This window comes from Bufo gargarizans, chromosome 5 (assembly GCF_014858855.1).
Source record: "Bufo gargarizans isolate SCDJY-AF-19 chromosome 5, ASM1485885v1, whole genome shotgun sequence".
In the NCBI taxonomy this organism is placed as follows: domain Eukaryota; kingdom Metazoa; phylum Chordata; class Amphibia; order Anura; family Bufonidae; genus Bufo; species Bufo gargarizans.
The window spans coordinates 211,521,150-211,540,329 of NC_058084.1; the positions used below are offsets into that span (position 1 = coordinate 211,521,150).

General features: G+C 46.0%; 1 protein-coding gene across 1 annotated transcript in view; it reads left to right on the forward strand.

Annotated features, from left to right (window-relative positions):
• The first annotated feature begins 535 nt into the window (after positions 1-535).
• ELMO1 (engulfment and cell motility 1) overlaps positions 536-19,180 on the forward strand; it is a 475,397-nt gene continuing 456,752 nt past the window's right edge. Inside the window, exon 1 of the mRNA XM_044293583.1 lies at positions 536-640. The gene's annotated coding sequence lies outside the window, so the exon portion shown is untranslated. The remainder of the gene's footprint in view (positions 641-19,180) is intronic.

Genomic DNA, 19,180 nt, shown 5'->3' on the forward strand with positions numbered 1-19,180 from the left:
CCGCGTGTTCCTGTCGTACGATGTAGCGGTTGCCACCTAGGTAAGTGGCAGCACTAATTTAAAAAGGAATGCCAACTGTACGTTAACCTGTAAATTTGGGTGGGCAAGGTGGTGGCTACCACATCAAGGCTGCCCATTGGGGGCCCCGGCAATTTTACATGTTGCTGCATAACAAACAGCTTGAAAATATGACTGCAGCCATTTTGACCATCACCCAGCTTTCTCAGGAACAGATATAACTTGCTAAAACCACTTGACACAGGAAAACTCTGAGGGACTGTTATTAACTGCAGAGTTGGGGCACATTTGGTTATGGTAGGGACACAGCTTGCAGTGCAGCCTGATGTAATAGGGAAACTGAGAGCTTGCAGCACAGGATGTGGGGGAGAGATGTGACAAGGGCGGATGTCCCATCACCGTGTGTCGCACAGGGTATCAGCTCAATCTGTGACAGGAGCCGAGGGACCTCCTCACAGCACTAGGCGGGCAACCAGCAGGATACTATCTGCGGAGGCTCCGCCCTCCCTCCCTGGCCCCGCCCACTCCCAGTTAGAGCACAGAGTCTGCAGCTGCTGAGCCCAGGGAAGAGGAGGCAGAGGCTAGAACCCTGTGCCCGGGAAGGAGCGCTGTCGGCGCTGAGGTAGGAGGCTGGCACGTTCCGCTGCCCGTTATCTGTGTGTGCTGCAGCTGTGCTGGAGAACACACTGACATGCTGGGGAAGGGTACCGTAATATGACAGTTACTTAGAGTGCGGTGTGTACGCGGCACCGCTGCGGTGTGATGTGTGCTACAGCCGCGGGTATGCGGCACGACGTGTGGAGGACAGGGAGGCTCCGGCTGTGTGCCCGGTGCTGAGAGGCTGGGGTGGCATGGGGGGTGCAGCTGGCACCTCTCACTGACTGGCCACCGTGGAAATGAACTTTGTTGTTCTGCGCGGTTTATGGAAGAGACAAGTTACTGAGCTCTTCACAGCAGCCCACCTGGTGTGCCAGTGCCATGCTGCTCACCTATCTGTGCCAGGCTGCCCACCTATGTCTGCCAGTGCCATGCTGCTCACTTGATTTGCATCTGTCTGAAAGTGCAAGGCTGCCCACCTTGTGTACATCTGTCTGCCAGTGCCAGGGTGCCCATCTATGTCTTCCAGTGACATGCTGCCCACCTTTTGTACATCTGTATGCCGTTGCCCGGGTGCCCACCTATGTCTGCCAGTGCAATGCTTCCCACCTATGTCTGCCACTGCCAGTGCCATGTTGCCCAACTATGCATCTGTCAGTGCCGTTCTGTCCACCAGTGCCATGCTGTCCTCCTGTGCATCTGCCGATGCCACGCTGTCCACCTTTTGTGTCTGCCGGTGCCACGCTGTCCAGCGTTGTGTGTCGATGCCACGCTGTCCACCTGTGTATCTGCCAGTGCGACACTGTCCTTCTTTTTGTCTGCCGGTGCCATGCTGTCCTCCTGTGTCTCTGCCGGCGGTGCCATGCTGTCCTCCTGTGTCTCTGTCTCTGGCGGTGCCATGCTGTCCTCCTGTGTCTCTGCCGGTGCCATGCTCCACACCTCACTGGATCTCAGTGCCATGCTGCCAACCATGTTTGTCATCTCATTAATAAGATACTGAAAGTTATAGTTTTGCCAAAGATTGCAGAGCACTATTATGTTTTCAGGGAGTTATAGTTGCCACAGATGGAGATACAGGTTATATCCTTTCATGGCATGCTGGGGGTGGCAGTTCTTCCATGGCTTACAGGTTATACCCCCACTGGTCAGGTGTTTGAAGAGTTTGTGGCGAACACCACAGCATCTTCCTTGGCCAATGACATTGCGTACATCGGTCACATGACCTGGACACAGCATTCAAGTGAATGGGTCTGAGCTGCAATACCAAGTACAGCCACTATCCCTTGGGAGCGCCGCAGACTCCTTAAACTCGTGGTCGATGGAGGTCCTGGGTGTCGGACCCCCACGACCACATGCTGATGATGTATCCTGAGTATAGGTCATCAGTATGAAACATTTGGAAAACCTCTTTAAAGGGGTTGACCAATTCTTACCATTTTTCCTAAATGGTCCTAAGTCATTAGCAGCCTTACAGGGGTGTCTCGCCTCATCGCTGGTTAGAATGCTGTCCATGGTAACTAAGATGGTGGCAGTCATGTGATTTACTTGTGTGACCGCATTTCTGGCTGTCCCCAGCTGCGTCTTCTTCTGCACAGGCTCTGAACTGGTTTAGCGACCGCCTGCGCAGAATCTGTAGCTGGTAACTGCTGTCATCTTGGTCGGCAAACGCTGGCCTGCTGCGGCTCCGCTCTGCTTAGGGCTCTTTCACATCTGCGTTATTGTCTTCCGGCATAGAGTTCCGTCGTCGGGGCTCTATGCCGGAAGAATACTGATCAGGATTATCCTAATGCATTCTGAATGGACAGTCCGTCCTTCAGGATGCATCAGGATGTCTTCAGTTCCGGAACGGAACGTTTTTTGGCCGCAGCAAATAGCGCAGCATGCTGCGCTTTTTGCTCCAGCCAAAAATCCGGAACACTTGCCGCAAGGCCGGATCCGGAATGAATGCCCATTGAAAGGCATTGATCCGGATCCGGCCTTAAGCTAAACGTCGTTTCGGCGCATTGCCGGATGCGATGTTTAGCTTTTTCTCAATGGTTACCATGGCTGCTGGGACGCTAAAGTCCTGGCAGCCATGTTAAAGTGTAGTGGGGAGCGGGGAGCAGCATACTTAACATCCGTGCGGCTCCCGGGGCGCTCCAGAGTGACGTCAGGGTGCCCCAGGCGCATGGATGACGTGATCCATGCGCATGGGGCGCTCTGACGTCATTCTGGAGCGCCCCGGGAGCCGCACGGATGGTAAGTATGCTGCTCCCCGCTCCCCACTACTACTATGGCAGCCAGGACTTTAATAGCGTCCTGGGTGCCATAGTAACACTGAAAGCATTTTGAAGACGGATCCGTCTTCAAATGCTTTCAGTACACTTGTGTTTTTCCGGATCCGGCGTGTAATTCCGGCAAGTGGAGTACACGCCGGATCCGGACAACGCAAGTGTGAAAGAGGCCTTACATAGGCCAGGTACTGGCAGCGAGGGGCCTTTTAACCAGTGATGAAATGAGAGGAACGCCTCTCTATAGCTGCTAAGAATTGAGCAAACTCTTTAATTCTTACCAAGCAGGGTTGATTGCAAGGACTGGTGCATGTGAGACCAGCCCGGTGAGCATAGCACTCGGCTATCTCCTTCAGTTCCTTACAATGGAATATAGAATGGGGCACTGGTCACACTTTGGCACTACCACTCCATTCAGCCTCGGACTGGCCCACAGGGGAGCAGTAGGGTGCTGTGGTGGGCCCCTGCACTCTGACTGCACTATATACCGATGGACGATGTAGAGCATCTCAAGCAGCCTATACATCCATATCTGACACATCCGGTGGCTGCGGAAGGCCAGCTTCTCTGTGTCACTGCAGGGACCCCCATCATCTGTCAGCGTGCAGGATCGTGCTGCAATGTATGCAGGTGTTCCAGACTCACTAAGAGGGCCCTAGTCCAAGATGAGAGCCAGTCAGCGGGATACTGACAGGGGCGACAGGGGGGAACAGTGTGAGGTACAGCCTAGGCAGCAGGCTACTACCGGAAAAATTTGTTTGCCGCAGTTTTATGGATCTGAGAAGGTTGCCATGGGCAACTAAGCCAGTTCTACTTTACACCAGTTTGATAAATTACCCCAAATATGCATCCCAGGATGGTGCTAATAAAAACTTCAGCTCATCCCGCTAAAGAGTGGCACTCCTAGGACTATGTAGACGGAAAATTAAAAGAGCTGGAGCCCTGGGAAGGTGAGAAGATAAAAACAAAAATGTTGCCAGAATTGACTTGTTCCTGAAGAAGTTAAGGCCCCTTGCAGATGAGCGTGTCCGGATGCTTTGCGTCTGTGATCAGGGAATATCGTGCGAGTAGGTACGCAATTGCAGTCAGTTTTGACTGCGATTGCGTTCCGACGTTCAGTTTTTATCGCGCGGGTGCAATGCGTTTTGCACGCGCGTGATAAAAAAACTGACTGTGGTACCCGGACCCGAACCGGGACTTCTTCACAGAAGTTCGGCTTTGGATTCGGTGTTGTGTAGATTTTATTATTTTCCCTTATAAGGCCTCTTTCACACTTGCGTTGTCCGGATCCGGCGTGTACTCCACTTGCCGGAATTACACGCCGGATCCGGAAAAACGCAACTGTACTGAAAGCATTTGAAGACGGATCCGTCTTCAAAATGCGTTCAGTGTTACTATGGCAGCCAGGACGCTATTAAAGTCCTGGTTGCCATAGTAGTAGTGGGGAGCGGGGGAGCGGCATACTTACAGTCCGTGCGGCTCCCGGGGCGCTCCAGAGTGACGTCAGGGCGCCCCATGCGCATGGATGACGTGTCCATGCGATCACGTGATCCATGCGCTTGGGGCGCCCTGACGTCACTCTGGAGCGCCCCGGGAGCCGCACGGACGGTAAGTATGCTGCTCCCCGCTCCCCACTACACTTTACCATGGCTGCCAGGACTTTAGCGTCCCGGCAGCCATGGTAACCATTGAGAAAAAGCTAAACGTCGCATCCGGCAATGCGCCGAAACGACGTTTAGCTTAAGGCCGGATCCGGATCAATGCCTTTCAATGGGCATTCATTCCGGATCCGGCCTTGCGGCAAGTGTTCCGGATTTTTGGCCGGAGCAAAAAGCGCAGCATGCTGCGCTATTTGCTGCGGCCAAAAAACGTTCCGTTCTGGAACGGAAGACATCCTGATGCATCCTGAAGGACGGACTGTCCATTCAGAATGCATTAGGAAAATCCTGATCAGTATTCTTCCGGCATAGAGCCCCGACGACGGAACTCTATGCCGGAAGACTATAACGCAGGTGTGAAAGAGCCCTAACATGGTTATAATGGAAAATAATAGCATACTTAATACAGAATGCTTATTAAAAGGTCCGTTGTGGGGTTAAAAAAAATAAATAAAATGTTTTAACTCGCCTCATCCACTTCATCACGCAGCCGGGATCGTCTTTTTTCTTCTTCTTGCAGGACCTGGCTGGAAAAGGACCTTTGATGTCAGCGCAGGTCCTGGTGAATGAAGATAGAAGAACCTTCTATCTTCATTCACATCTGTGTGCGTAAGGTTTGATGTGATAAAGTAGAGCCATGGTAAAACCACTTCCGTTCCGTTTTTTGCGTTCCGTATACAGTCGGTATCTGGAACCATTTATTTCAATGGGTCCGCCCCAAAAAAATTTACTCCGTATGCATTCCATTTCCGTATTTCCGTTTTTCCGCTCCGTTCAAAGATAGAACATGTCCTATTATTAGGGTCCATTCACACGTCCGTATATGTTTTGCGGATCCGCAAAACTTGGACACCGGCAATATGCGTTCCTGCATTTTGCGGACCACACATCGATTGGCACTCTCATAGAAAATGCCTTTTCTTGTCCGCAATTGCGGACAAGAATAGGACATGTTCTATTTTTGTGCGGATCCGCAAATGCTGATGCGGACAGCACATTCCGGCCCCATTGAAAATGAATGGGTCCGCACCTGTTCCGCAAAATTGCGGAAAGGATGCGGACCAATTTTGTGGACGTGTGAATGGACCCTTATTGCCCGCGAATCACGTTCCATGGCTCCATTCAAGTCAGTGGGGCTGTAAAAAAAAAAAAACGGATACGGAATGCATCCGTATGTCTTTCGTATCTGTTACGCTTTTGCGGTACCATCTATTGAAAATTTTATGCCCAGCCCAATTTTTCTATGTAATTACTGGATATGCCATTTTTCCGTTTGTGATCCCCAAAAAACGGAAACCAAACGGAAAAGCGAAATGGCAAACGAAATGGAAACGCTACTGAAACAAAAATGGAAAAACAGATCCATTTAAAAACGGACCGCAAAACATTGAAAAAGCCATACTGTTGTGTGCAAAAGGCCTAATGTGAATATACCCTTGAACACAGCGGTGAGCCGGCTCTCAGCAGTGCGGCGTGTGGATCATCAGAGACTCCTGCGGGATCTGAGTTTGTGTCAGCAGAGACCTGTTGGTGCGGCTGTGGATTGGCACAGGTAACGTTCGCACTGGATTACAGTGGTTTAGGTTTTTTTGGATTTTAGCCATACGCTGCAGACTTTTTCTGCGTTAAAGCTGACAGAATATATTAAATTCTGCTGCAGTTTTTTTTATTGAGACAAATCGATTCACTTGTCTCTAATCTCATCAGTCAGAGTTCTGCACCTGTGGTAGGGTGTCCCCAAAGCAGAGGAGACCCCCGCCACGTGCACGCAAACCATTAATTTCTATGGGGCCACAAAAAGTGTGGACAGTACACGGATGTTATCCGTGTGCTGTCAGCGACTGTGCCGCAAATGATAGAACATGGCCTGTTCTTGTCCATTTTGTGGACAAGAATAGGCATTTTGACAGTGGGGCCCATGGAAATTGCAGGATACACACGGACAGGATCCGCGGTTTGCGGACTGCAAAACGGACACCGCCGTGTGAATGTAGTCAGAAGGAGTGTTCATGGCTTGGAATTTTATGGAATATCCGTAGCATATACTGTATGCCGTATATGTGTGATAGATTCAGATCCCACCTCTGCCCTTGACTGACCAGTGAGCTGCCCTGTCTCCGCTGGTGGGTCAGGGTATCCCAGTTGTCCAAATAGGTTCATAGATATGCCATAGATGTTCAAGCTGAAAATACCCCTTTAATGTATGTAGCCAAAAAACAGTGGGGGAGATTTGTCAAAACTGGTGTAAAATAGAACTGGCTTAGTTGCCCATAGCAACCGATCAGATTCTGCCTTTCATTCCTCAGAGATCCTTTGGAAAATGAAAGGTGGAATCTCATTGGTTGGTATACCAGTTTCCTTTTACACCAGTTTTGATAAATCTCCCCCAGTGTTCTTTGAGCTGTATGCTGGACGTGTCCTCTCATTTCACTGAAGCTAGAAGCTCACCTGGGATGCAGTTTCCCTAGAGATAAGTGATCTGTCGCGCAACGTTTTTTTTAAATGATAGTCAATGGTGTCGCACTGCGACATGCAACATAGTGCGACGCAACAGTCGTGAAAAAATCCATCCAAATTGGATTTTTGTGCAACTCTTGCGTCGCAGTCGCAGCTTGTCACAGTGGAACACCATTAACTGTCATTACAAAAAGTGTACTTGTTCCCGTTTTGTCGTGTGACACATGTCGCTATCTAGCTCATCCACAGTTGTTACCTGCTGGGCATTCATCATGGCGTTTGATATAGCTGGGCATGAAGGGCAGTAGTCTGCTCTGTTACATTGCGGCCGTATAACAGGAAAACGCTCTGGACCTTCACACATACATTTTTTGTCTGCTGACTACCTCTGTAGACGCAGGATGGTTAGCCGGCTACGTGTGTGGTTTCAGTATTTAGGTTGTCAGTGTTCCTGCACAGCGAGACACAGTGAAAATGCAAATCAGCAAGTTTTCATGAAGAGAGTGAAGGGCGATTGTGAGCTGTGCGCTCGGGGACAGGTGCGTGTACAGGAAGAATGGCTGAGAAGTCATCTCCTCTCACTTTACTACATCTATTTCCTCTATTACTACTACTTTCATGATATAAAATGAATCCGCTGTCTGTGTTAATCCCAGTATTTTGCCTGCAGTTGTTCATGTGGAACAGACCTCCCATTTAGAAAGCTTAGAAATGGTTCATTAAGCTCTAGACCTCGCAGGCTGATGGCCGCGCTTCAGGGCACAAGCACCTGCTAAAGTCACGTACAGGGCCGGTGTGATGGGCCACGGGGCTATGTTCTGGGTACATAGGCGCTCTGTTTACCGCCGTATGGTTACTCTGTTAGCACTGGATCCTCAATTGGTGCCCGTGCTTCTTGGGGGTGCGGGCAGCTCCGTTTATATGGCATGCGATGGAAAATGGCATCATTTTGTTCTCACAGGGTTACCTCTAAAATTTCCAATCCCCCTTCTTCTTTCTTTTTTTTTTTTTTTTTTTTTTTTTTTTTTGCGGCTTGCACACGGACCCATTCGTTTCCGTGGGTCTACAAAAAATACGAACAGCACACGGATGTCATCCCTTTGCTGTCCGCATCCATGTGGCCGTGTTCTGCGAACAAGAATAGCCATTTCTACTGATTTGTGTGAGAAAATTGCATCATACACATGGAAGGTAACCGTATTTTGCGTATCACAAAATGCATATGGTCGAGTGCAAGAGGCCCAAGTGACCCTCCAGACATGCCCATCAAATGGGGCATCAGGTGTGGAGAGATGCAGCGAGTACTGTGTGTGGGTGGTGTTCCAATCAATAGGACCACAATATTTGCTAGATGTCATACAATTGTCTCTGGAAGTGTACCGGCCAGCATGCCTGGAGGGACACTGCAAGGGTAGGCCCACATGTAGCATACATGCAGCCGTTTTTAGGGCTCATGCCCAGGATCATATTTTTTTAAAATTGTATTTTTATTTTTTTGTGCAACCATTCAATTCAATGGAGCTTAAAAAAAACTAAAAACTGCAGTGCATTCCGTTACTGTACGACTGTATGTCTGTTCCGCAAAAAAACGAAACAAAAAATGTCCTATATTGTCTGCATTATGGACAAGGATAGGGGCCAGCAGTTACTTTCCACAAAATACGGAATGCACACAGCCGACATCCGTGTTTGTTTGCGGACCGCAAAACATCAAATGGTCATGTGCATGAGCCCTTAGGGTACACGCACATGGCAGTGTAGTTTATGTTGATTTTTTTGTGCTGATTTCATGGCATTTTTGCACCAAATCCTCCCCAAATGTGCATGTGTTACTTGCGGATTTTAATGTGGATTTGCCCCAGATCTTCCACTTTGCATTGCAAAAGGTGGAGTCTTCGCTAAAAATCCACACAAACATATGACAGGTTGCAGATTTCAGAATCCACACTGCAGGACAATTTCTGCATGGAAAATGCACACTGTACATGAGATTTGTACTGTACTACAACGTGTGCATATAACCTTGGTTGAGACTTAAAGGGGTTGTTCAGGATTTATATACTTTGATGTCTGATTGGTGGGCTTCTGACTAGGGATGAAACTACACAGCTCTGTCCGGTGGGTAGTGGACGGAACTGGTTAGATTCCGTTAAAAAGGCTGGATAAAAGTCCTGCGTGCTGGCACTGGTGCTGGGACTAGCACTGTGAATAACAGGAAGCGCAGCTCTGTTCAATGTGTCAAGCCATCTCGGGATACCACATCTTAGCTTCCATTCACTTCAATGGAAGTGGTGTTCCCTGTTCCATCGGTGGGGGTGTGGGATGTCAGACTCTCGCCCATCGGGTACTAATGACCTATCCTGAGGATAGGTCATTAATATCAAGAGCTTGGAAATCCCTTTAAAATTTCTAAAAGGGGCTTAACTCTAGTAACGCAACCAGACCTTTGAAATAGGATGTCCAATAAGCTTATACTGTATATGGTACTTGGTGTCCATGTGGTCTAATATCTGATGATATTGCCTGTGATATCCTGTACCAAGCCATTCTGGAAATAAGTAGCTACAAAGCATTAAAGGGACACTTCTATCAGAAAGAGGTAAACACAGTGGAGGAGATTTATCAAAACTGGTGTAAAGGAAAACCGATTAAGTTGCCCATAGCAACCAATCAGATTCAATTGTAAATTTTTCAGACCTCTTTTGGAGAATGAAAGGTGGAATATGATTGGTTGCTATGGGCAACTAAGCCACTATTTCTTTACATTGGTTCATAGAAAGAGGTCTGAGCATTTTTTATAGAATTTTGGGCTGTTTTACATTTAAAGGGACACTGACAGGCAAAATCAGCATATTTAGTTATATATATGACATTACAGGTCTTATACAGTGTATTAAAAGCATCTAAGTATCCCCCCTGTCCACCTTATAAATACCGAAAAATAAAGTTTTATAACCCACCTGTCTCGTCACCAATCTGCCCAAGGGGCGGTGTTTCATCTCAAAATGCGCCCAGCCAGCTGCTCCCTAACTGCCGTTCTGAAGCCCCGCCCAGCTCATCAATATTCACTTCGCTGGGCGGCGGCTACAACTCTCCCCAGTCACGATCCTGCGCATGGGCAATTGAATCCTCCTGGCATCGTTCACGTCTAATCTTCTGCGCTTGTGCCCGGCCGTGGTTACATCGCGCCTGCGTACAGACCCATGTAAAACCGATGTAACCACGGCCGGGCGCAAGCGCAGAAGATTAGACGTGAACGATGCCAGGAGGATTCAATTGCCCATGCGCAGGATCGTGACTGGGGAGAGTTGTAGCCGCCGCCCAGCGAAGTGAATATTGATGAGCTGGGCGGGGCTTCAGAACGGCAGTTGGGAGCGGCTGGCTGGGCGCATTTTGAGATGAAACGCCGCCCCTTGGGCATTGGGCAGATGGGTGACGAGACAGGCAGGTTATAAAACTTTATTTTTTGGTATTTATAAGGTGGACAGGGCGGATACTTAGATGCTTTTAATATATGTATGTGTGTGTGTGTGTGTGTGTGTGTGTGTCTTATACAGTCTAACTAAATATGCTGATTTTGCCTGTCAGTGTCCCTTTAAGGAGTACCATGCCATTGAACATTAAATACAAACTATTGTAACAGTCAGCACAAAGGAATAAAACTCCTACATAGATAGGAATCCAATTGTTATTTTACCACTGCTGCACGATAGATGTTATCTGGTAGCATAATAGTGGGTTAGTAGAATTTCGATAAGTGTCACAGCTCTGTTGTTCTCTTGACAGGTCTAGAAAAAAATGTCCACAGAGGAACATTGCACTTATCGGCGTAATGTGTGATGCCGTAATTGAGTCACTCATCACCTTCTAGTTCAGACAGAAAATTCTGAAGCAATTAGTAGCTGAAAACAGGTCGGTTTTGGTGGCAGATTTCTAATTTGGTGGAGGTTCTAGAGAAGCATAAGGGTACCGTCACACTTGTGGCAGAGGATTCTGGCAGCCAATCCGGATGCAAAAGGATGGCATTTGTCAGACGGATTAGTCTGACAAATGCATTGAAATACCGGATCCGTCTCTCCGGTGTCATCCGGAAAAACAGATCTGATATTATTTTTTTTTGCATTTTTAAAGGTCTGCACATGCGCAGACCGGAAAGCCGGATCCGTTTTGCAGGAACACTTAATGCCGGATCCGGCAATAATACACTTCATTGTAAATTAATTCCAGCAAGTGTTCGGTATTTTGGGCCGGAGATTAAACTGCAGCATGCTGCGGTATTATCTCCGTCCAAAAAACGTAAGAGGGACTGAACTGATGCATCCTGAACGGAATGCCCTCCATTCAGAATGCATTAGGATAAGGCCGAATGCCCACGGCTGTTGTTCACGGCCGTGAGCGGTCCGTGGAAGCGCGGCCTGGATTCCTGCTGAGTGCAGGAGCGCACGGCGTCATTGGTTGCTATGATGCCGTGCGCTCCCTGCTGCCGCCACAGTACAGTAATACACTGGTATGCCGTGCGCTCCTGCACTCAGCAGGAATCCAGGCCGCGGTTCCACGGACCGCTCACGGCCGTGGGCATTCGGCCTAAAACTGATCAGTTTTTTCCTGTATTGAACTCCTGTGACGGAACTCAATACTGAAAAACAAAAACGCTAGTGTGAAAGTACCCTTAGGCTTATTGCACACGGACCGCAATACACGGGCACAGTTCTGTTTGCATTTCGCATCACAGAATGCGTCCGCAAATCCGGAGATGCGGAACGGAAACCTATAGAAGCACTACGGAGTGCTTCCGTGGGGTTTCGTCCCGTACTTCCGTTCCACAAAAAGATAGAACATGTCTTATCTTTTTTCAGAACGGCCGGATCGCAGACCCGCCAAACCAGCCGTGTTCATTCTGCATTTTTGTGGAACGGATGTGCCGACCCCTAATAGAACAGTCCTCTCCTTGTCTGTAATGTGCACAATAAAAGGACATGTCCAGTTTTTTTGCAGAACGGCCATACGGACACGGAGTATTTTTTATTTTTATTTTTTATTTTTTTTTTTTTTTTTTTTGTGGCCTCATTGAAGTAAGTAGTTCTGCATAAGAGGCTCGAGCTGCAAAAAAAAATGGAATGGACATTCGGAAAAAAATACGTTTGTGTGCATGAGCACTTAGTTTAAATATCTGAGGGTTTGCAAATTTTTGTAAAAAAGTCTGACCTTTCACCATAACTAAGGTCAGGCTTACTATGGATTGTAAATATTTCCATTATTATACCTGTATAGGCCATCTAGTGGCTGCATTATGTTCTTTATATACGCCATAATAGAGGGAAGCTGTCAATCACTCTGGTGGAGATTATTCAGACCTGGTGTAAAGTAGAAGGAACCAATTAGATTTCACCTTTCATTTTCCAAAGGAGATGTGAAAAATGAAGGTGGAATTCCGCCACAGTTTTATGGGTTTAGATTTTATGTTCCCTATACAGTAAAACTGACCTGATACCTTCATTCTCTGGGTCAGTATGATTACAATGATGCCATATTTATATAGTTTTTCTTCTATTTTAATACTTGAAATTAAAACCTTTGGACAAAATGTATTCTTTCTTTGCATTTCCATATTCTGGCCTCCATAACTTTTTTGAATTTCCATCTAAGAAGCTGTGTACAATCTGAAGTGTGTGTGTGTGTGTGTGTGTATATATATATATATATATATACACACACAATGTTGTGCCTCATGCACGCGACCGTATGTATTTTGCAGTCCGCAAAAAACTGATCCGCAAAAAATATGGATGACGTCTTGTGTGCATTCCGTATTTTACGGAACAGCTGGCACCATAGAACAGTCCTATTCTTGTCCGTAATGCAGACAATAAAAGGACATCTATTTTTATGCAGAACGAAAATATGGACATATGGAAACGGAATGCACTTTTTTTAGCAGACCTATAGAAATGAATGGTTCCGCATTCGGCCCGCAAGAAAACCAGAACGGACATGGAAAGAAAATACGTTTGTGTACATGAGCCCTTATTATGTTTTTTTGGAGGTGATTCTGCAATTATGTTTTTTTTTTTTCTGTTATGGTAGTCACTGCACAGGGTAAATGTTTTTATTTTAATAGTATTGGCATTTTGGGATGTGATGGTGCAAACGATTTTTAGTTTTTTCTTTATTGTTTATTTTTAATATAGAGAAATTGGGTGATTATAAAAATATAAACAAAATAAAAATTTAAAATCTTTTTCATTTTTACACATTTTTTCTGATTGCTTCTTCCATAGACTACAATAAATTAACACTGCAGTCTATGGGTAGATTTGTTCTGTGGCAAGCCTGTGGTCCATTGGAGGGTTAAAGGCTGCGTTAGCAACCAAACGGCTCTTTCACATAACATCCAGGCTGAATCCTGACTGATTTAGTGCATCTGTGTACATGAGCATAATTTTTCATTCATCATCTCTGTGTTCAGGCAAAATCATAGCATGTTCCATATTGTGTGTTTTTCACCCAGCCCTAGCTCCATGAGGCTTGTGTGAAAAAATGGTGAATGGGGCTTGTATAGACTTTTAGGCCTCTTTCACACGGGCGTCATTTTTTTTGCCTGGATAAGAGGCGGGTGCGTTGCGGGAAAATGCACGATTTTTCCACGCGAGTGAAAAATCGTGCATGTTTGGTACCCAAACCCGAACTTCTGCACAGAAGTTCGGGCTTGGGATTGATGTTCTGAAGATTGTATTATTTTCCCTTATAACATGGTTATAAGGGAAAATAATAGCATTCTGAATACAGAATGCATAGTATAATAGTGCTGGAGGGGTTAAAAAAAATAAAAAAAGTTAACTCACCTTATCCTCTTGATCGCGTAGTTCCCGGTCTCTTCCTTACTAGCTGTGGGCTAAATGACCTGTGGTGACTTCAGATCACATGGTCCATCACCGTGGTGATGGAGCATGTGATCTGACGTCATCAAAGGTCCTTTACCTGTATTTAATGCTCACCACAGGTCCTGCTCAACGAAGGATACAGAAGAGATGCCGGGCTTCGCGATCAAGTGGACTAAGGTGAGTTAAATTATTTTTTATTTTTTTTAACCCCATCAGCACTATTATACTATGCATTCTGTATTCAGAATGCTATTATTTTCCCTTATAACCATGTTATAAGGGAAAATAATAATGATCGGGTCCCCATTCCGATCGTTTCCTAGCAACCGTGCATGAAAACCGCACCGCATCCGCACTTGCTTGCGGATGCTATGCGATTTTAACACACCCCATTCACTTCTATGGGGCCTGCGTCGTGTGAAAATCGCACAATATAGAGCATGCAGCGATTTTTCACTCAACGCACAAGTGATGCGTGAAAATCACCGCTCATGTGCACAGCCCCATAGAAATGAATGGGTCAGGATTCAGTGCGGGTGCAATACGTTCACCGCACGTATCACACCCGCACGGAATACTCACCCGTGTGAAAGGGGCCTTAGGGGGTTTATGATTAGGGATGAGCGAATCGACTTCGGATATGACATTTGAAGTTGATTCGCGCCTTGGAACCGAACCCGAGTTCGCAAAATGTTTTTTTACAGTAGAAATTAATTTATGAACTTATTATACGAAGTCTCACGAGTAATAACAAGCAATAACTTTGGCTCATCTGAGCCAATACATTCTAATACTGTACGGAGCTCTTGCTCCGTACCAGGGTGGATTTGATTTTAATCAAACTGATTGATTTAAATCACTAGTCAGTAAGGCTTAATTTAAATAATAGTTTTCTACATAAAGACTAATTCTGGCTGGTATAACTTATAATATGTAAGTAGATGAAGACTTTTAGAATAAGAACTTTTCATATTAGTTTGATTAGGTTGATTCTGCATTCATAGGTTTGTAGAAGTTAGGATTAAGGCATTTTTCTCAACTCTGTTCATGTTATTACATTTTTGCTGTAAAGAAGAGGCATGTGATCTCTGCTGAGTCAAATTCAGTTTTGAGAACTGCAAAAGTAAACCAAACATCTGTGATAATATCTTGTAGGCAGAGAAACTGCCCAATAATCTTACAAAAACCTCTGGAAGAGCATGACATTGTGAATGGATTAATGGAATTTATTTACCAAAAAAATTAAACATATACAGCCTTATTCTACATAATTTAAAAAAATAATCTTTATTTCATGATGGAATAACCTTTGGATGGTAATATATTTTCCTCAAAAAGCAGACTGCGGTCGTGTGTGTGAGGCCTGAGGCTACTTTCACATATGTGATATCCTTTCCGGTTTTGAGATCCGGCAGAGGTTCTCAAAACCAGATGAAAACTCTTCAGTTTTTTTCCCTGATCATTGTCAATGGACAAGGGCTCGTTCACAATGCAATGCACGGTTACTGTCCGTGGGGCAGGTGCATGGGGATCGCAGACCCATTCACTTGAATGGGTTTGCGATCCTTCTGTGTCACAAAAAGGTAGAGCAAGTTCTATCTTTTTGCAGTGCGGAAGCACAGAACGGAACCCCAGAAAGCACTCTGTAGTGTTCCGTTCTTCTAAACCGCATCTCCGGATTTGCGGACCCATTGAAATGATTTGGTCCACATCCGTGATGCGGAATGGCCACAGAATGGTGCCCGTGTATTGCAGATCCGCAAATCTGGCCTGTAATATGGCAACAAGCATCACACGTTCGTGTGAACGAGCCCCAAGACTGAACAAACCGGAACAGAGTGACAGGAATGCATTCTGTTCCGATTTGTTGCTTTCTGTGACGGGACACAAAACCTCTGAAAACCTCTAAGGTTTTTTTTGTCCAGTTGGTGAAACTGAAAAAGCCTATGTAAGTCAATGGTGGCAGATAGTGTGAGTGTGTGTTTTTTTTTTTTCTTGAACTGTTTGTTCACTTTCGATTTAATACAACCGCATCCAAATAGAACGGATGCAGCCAGTTGTATTAAATCAAGCTGAAGCGTTTTCCTCCGGCTTTGAGATCCTCTGCCGTATCTCACAACTGGAAAATAAATTGGATATGTAGCCTAAGTCACACCCTAAAAACGGTCAGCGAGATGCCCGATGAGTATGCAGCGTTTGTGCATCTACTCCAGATCAGCCCCGACTTTTATAAATGTCCCTCTGAATATTTGCGTCAGATACCCGTTTGGGTGACGGGCATCTTCACCATTCTGGAAATACAGAGCTATCTTCCATTTGCAACCAGCCGTTGCATGGATTTAATTTCCTTGTTGTAAAATCATGAAAAACGGTGCGGTTGCATTCCTTGCCGTCACCATGAGGATGTTTGAAAGCATTTTAGTGCTTGTATATGTGACGCATGAATAAACACTGCTGAAACGTAAATTGTGTACGAGGCTTGTACAGTATATTTCAGGTTATGTGGAGCAGAGCACAACTTTCTGCTCGGAGTGAAGACAGGGAAGCGCTGAATGTATACATGCTTGTAAGGACGGCACTACGATAAACAATTTATAGAAGGTTGGGAGAAGCAAACAGTGTCCTGATGAAACATCCGGAATGTCCTGCAGGTGCTGAAACAGCTGGCAGTCACCCCAAACACAGAATTTGTCATTCCCAGAAAGAGAAAATAATAGGTTTCAAAGGGTAAGGGACAAGTATCTGATCTGCAGGGGTTCGACCATTAAGGGCCCCTGTCTATCATGATGATAGGCAGGGGTGCACCACCAATGAGTCCAGGTGAGGTGATCGCCTCAGGCAGCGCCAGGCAAGGGCTGGCGCTTTCATTGTGGGTTAGGGGGTTAGGTTAAGGAATTGGCGTTGAGGGGGGGGGGGCGCAGTTTCAGTTTTCGCCTTAGGCAGCAGAAAGGCTAGGTGCACCCCTGATAGTAGGGGACCCCTGTTCCCCTCTATGGAGTGGCGGTCTTGCATGCCCACTGCTGCTATATTCAAATATATGGCACTGCCAGAGATAGCAGAGTACAGACCCATAGAGTTGAATGGAGTGGACTTTGCTCCATTCAAATGGGGAAAAATGGACCCCTGTTCTTGTGATTGGCAGGGGCACTAAGTAATTGGACCCCTGACGCTCAGACTGCTTCCCCATCGTATGGATAGTGGATTTTTATTTTTTATTAGAAAATTGAAAAATGGTAGTGATGAAAAAATGGCACTAAAATAATGCATATTTTTACTGAGTTAAAAAATTACCATAGACATAGATTACCATAAGTGCAAAACTCCTAAAAAAAAAAAAAAAAAAAAAAAAAGGCCATGAAATCACCATACGTACATCAGTATTTTAAAAAGGTTGGGGGAGATTTATCAAACTGGTGTAAAGTAGAACTGGCTTAGTTGTCCATAGCAACCAGTCAGATTACACATTTCATTTTCCAAAGGAGCACTGAAACATGAAAGGTGGAATCTGATTGGTTGCTATGGGCAACTAAGCCAGTTCTACTTTATACCACTTATAAATCTTCCCCAAAGTCCACTTCTTTTAGGTCTTTGGGCGGTAAGCTGCTACACTCCACAGTAGAATCGGAGTAGATAGCCTTGGTTTCTTGGCAAGAACAGGTGAGGCACAAGTTGTCATGGCCTTACTGTTTTTTATTTTTTTTATTCAGTGGAATTTTCTATTTCGCTGTTTTATGTGTGTTCTGATTCTGATCTTGTTGTATTTTGCATTATATTACAAAGATTGTCAGACGTTCTGCATTATGGGATGATGGATTAATGATCTCGTATCTGTATCCAGCTTTCCTTGTAGCTGCTCTGATTTTCTTTTTGTCACTTCTTGTAGATAGATGCAGGAAGCTGATCTTGCAAACCTTGTATGAAGAAGCACCCACCCACATGCAAGATGCTGGAACCTGTTTTAACAAGGGGAAGTTGTGCTGCTTTCTTTAGGATAGTTGCCAAAAAATGTCTTTTTAGTTGTCTTTAGTTATGTTTTTTTAGTCTATTTTTGTTGTTTTTGTATCTCATATTTTTTCATCTTCTTGTAAAAACTATTTGAGGCCAAACTTTGTTTAGTTAGTCCAGTACCTATCAATACATATATGTCCTTTATTATTATTTTTTTTGTCCATGCTTCATTCTTCACTTCTCCTTTGGTCAGATTCTGAATTGTGCAGGGCAAGAGCCTTTTTCGGATATTCAGTGATATACTGGGCTCTCTATGGGGAAAGCTAGGCGTAAGCATCCGCCTAGCAGTGAGCCTGGTGATGTCACCGGCACTAATGGGTGGGCTTTACCGCTGCCCTAGGGCAGCACTAAAGCCCACCCATCAGTGCCGGTGACATCACCGTCCACACTGCTAGCCGGAAGCCTCTGCCTAGTAGTGTTAAAAACATAATCAAACAGCCCTTGCCTTGCGCGATCCAGCACAGGGCAAGTGAGAGCATTAGAGCATGATTTGCTCATATCAGGGGGGTCAGAGGGGTGAAAACGGTGGTATGTCTGGGTTCAGCTCCGGACAACCCCTTTAAGGGCTCTTTTACACTTGCGTTGTCCGGATCCGTCGTGTACTCCATTTGCCGGAATTACACGCCGGATCCTGGAGAAACGCAAGTGAACTGAAAGCATTTGAAGACGGATCAGTCTTCAAAATGCGTTCAGTGTTACTTTGGCAGCCAGGACGCTATTAAAGTCCTGGTTGCCATAGTAGTAGTGGGGAGCGGGGGAACAGTATACTTACCATGACGTCAGAGCGCCCCATGCGCATGGATGACGTGTCCATGCGATCACGTCATCCATGCGCGTGGGGAGCCTTGACGTCACTCTGGAGCGCCCTGGGAGCCGCACGGATGGTAAGTATACTGCTCCCCCGCTCCCCACTACACTTTACCATGGCTGCCAGGACTTTAGCATCCTGGCAGCCATGGTAACCATTCAGAAAAAGCTAAACGTCGGATCCGGTAATGCGCCAAAACGACGTTTAGCTTAAGGCCGGATCCGGATTAATGCCTTTCAATGGGCATTAATTCCGGATCCGGCCTTACGGCAAGTGTTCAGGATTTTTGGCCGGAGCAAAAAGCGCAGCATGCGGTCCTGAACTGAAGACATCCTGATGCATCTTGAACTGAACGGATTTCTCTCCATTCAGAATGCATGGGGATAATCCTGATCAGGATTCTTCCGGCATAGAGCCCCGACGACGGAACTCTATGCCGGAACAAAAGAACGCGTGTGAAAGAGCCCTAAGTGTGTATGTTTG